This window comes from Pollicipes pollicipes, unplaced genomic scaffold (genome assembly GCF_011947565.3).
Source record: "Pollicipes pollicipes isolate AB1234 unplaced genomic scaffold, Ppol_2.1 Scaffold_7262;HRSCAF=8765_pilon_pilon_pilon, whole genome shotgun sequence".
Taxonomy (NCBI): Eukaryota; Metazoa; Arthropoda; class Thecostraca; order Pollicipedomorpha; family Pollicipedidae; genus Pollicipes; species Pollicipes pollicipes.
The window spans coordinates 520710-523209 of record NW_023597055.1 but is presented as its reverse complement, the minus strand read 5'-3'; positions in this window follow the sequence as shown (position 1 = coordinate 523209).

Below are 2500 nucleotides of genomic sequence, written 5' to 3'. Positions count from 1 at the left end.
GTCCAGCTTCGCCCACTCACCCAACAAAGTCGTCTCGCCGCCGTTAGTCAGATGGGTGGGGCCCGGGGCGGGCCTGGGGGTGGAAGACAGGGGGGGGGGGGGGAGGGCGGAGCCGGCCGGCGCCGGCGGCGGCGGCGGCGGCGGCGGCGGCGGCGGCGGCGGCGGTGGCGGGGGAGGGGCCGGGGCAGGGGAGGCGGTAGTGAAAGTAGTCGCCGTCGCGCGCCGGCCGGTCAGTTTCTCGGCACGCGGCGAGCGCTGAGGTACGCCCGGAGTGCGGTCAGTCAGGAGGACACACAGCCGCGCCACAGCACGTCAGCAGGACCCGGAGGACGGGCGGCCCGCAGCCGCACTGCTGAGTCCTCAGCATGAGGACGAACAAGGTGAGCGGTAGTTCCGCGGCTGCTGAGACGGCGAGGCCAGCGTCACCAATGCACTGGGCGCTGAGCTCAGCAGGCCAAGGCCGTGCACTTGGCACATTCCTTTTCCGTGTTGGTGTACTTTACGGCGCATTTCCAGTCGTGACTCAGACAGTCAAGGGTCAGACATCTGTCTACTGCCTGGCGGACTGTGGGCTGGCGTCACAAGATTGCGCTGCGCAGTCAAAGAAGGCTGGTTGGCACTTAGCCAAGCGGGTCATGTTGGCTTAGGGGGCCCGCTTAAGGACGTTGCGTGCCATAGTACTGCACTAAAGACGTTTATTACCGTCTGGGGAAAGGGCGAAACGGAGCATGTCCGATGAAATGGGCAGCAAATACCTGCTTCGCAGCAATATAATAACCGTTTTCGCACCACATTATGCTTTGTAAAAACTAGGGATCACAAAGGATCCCATTCAAACATTCCGGTAATTTCTTTAGATGATAATTTTGTGGGATTGCGATTTGTTAAGTGTATAGATCGTGTATTCTTGCAAAGATATTCTACACGGTTTTTTTCTCCAATGACAGCTTTATCATATCAGTCGCTGTGAGCGCAAAGTGTCACTTGGTCTCCGTTACATAAGCTCTCACTGTTGCTGAGTGGTTAAGCTACTGTAAAGCATCCTAGCAAGTGCATAAAGTTGCTTACGCTTCCAACCACTATCATCACTGATATCAAACTTTTGTCTTAATTCTTACCCAATACCCTTCCGGGAGTGGTTTTGTTGGTTGCCATGGATACCGGCGGCCGCGGAGGCGCTCCTGCGAGCGTGCTCGGGCAAATATGCGGGAAGAAAAGAAAGTTTGAGTGACGAGGGCCGCCGGCGGCGGTCTGAGACACCACCGGAGACCGACTCTCGCTGTCAGGGAAACCTGGCCATACTCAGAGGCCCGCCGAGATTACCAGATTAGCGACTTCATTAGAGTCGGCTGATATGAGCCCCGCTTCTCTCGTGAGGGGTGACCGCTAGACGAGCGCGAATGGACGTGTTTACTTTCAAACGGGAGCGGAGCACTTACCTGGTGCCGGGAGAGTGCTCAAGTGTATGCATGTCTTTCCAAACTGGCTTATTTCTGACCACTGCGTGTGATGTCCAGGACGGTTTTGCACGTACATGTCGCGAAAAAGTATCAGCTGCCAATGTGTTCGCGCATGCACGGTGCTAGATGTGTGCTCTCGCGTCGGTTAGCCTAAGACACTTACGCTGGGTGCAGCATCCCCACGTAGGGACTCGAGCGTTTGGTTCTTACGCTCACGCTTCACCAGAAACGTGAACAGATATCGCGAGCATCCTCCAATCTGAGCTTCCACGCGTAGCTAGCATGCAGACTGGTATATAGTTTCCCCGGCTCCAGCCGGCGCCCCGCCAGTCCAGCCCGCTGTCCGCGGCGGCTTTTCAGGGGGTCGCTCTGTCGCCCCTGTTTACGGGTAGCCCATCGCCCGTCCGGGGCGGCCGCGCCGGCGGCGGGACGTCAGCCGCCGCCGGCTCATCTCCGGCCGGCGAGCGGCGAAAGCCCGACTCTGTTCTCGTTCCGGGCCGCGATCTGCGCCGGCCGCCGGGCTGAGACTCCGGTCACGGACGAGCGGGCACACAGGCCGGACAGGAGACTGGTCACGGGACGGGCAGGAGACTGGTCACGGGCCCAACAGGAGACTGGTCACGGGCCCAACAGGAGACTTGTCACCGGCCGTACAGGAGACTGGTCACGGGCCCAACAAGAGACTGGTCACGGGCCGGACAGGAGACTTGTCACGGGCCGGGCGGGAGACTGGTCACGGGCCGGACAGGAGACTGGTCACGGGCCGGGCGGGAGACTGGTCACGGGCCGGACAGGAGACTGGTCAGGGGACGAACAGGAGACTGGTCACGGGCCGGACAGGAGACTGGTCACGGGCCGGGCGGGAGACTGGTCACGGGCCAGATAGGAGGCTTGTCACCGGCCGGACAGGAGACTTGTCTGATCACGGGAACAGACGGGCAGACAGCCGGACAGTAGCGTGATCACTGTTCATTAGGGAATTCCGGACTGTTCGCCGCCCCACGAGCAGTTTTGCCTGGTCGCAGCCGGAGAGACGGCAG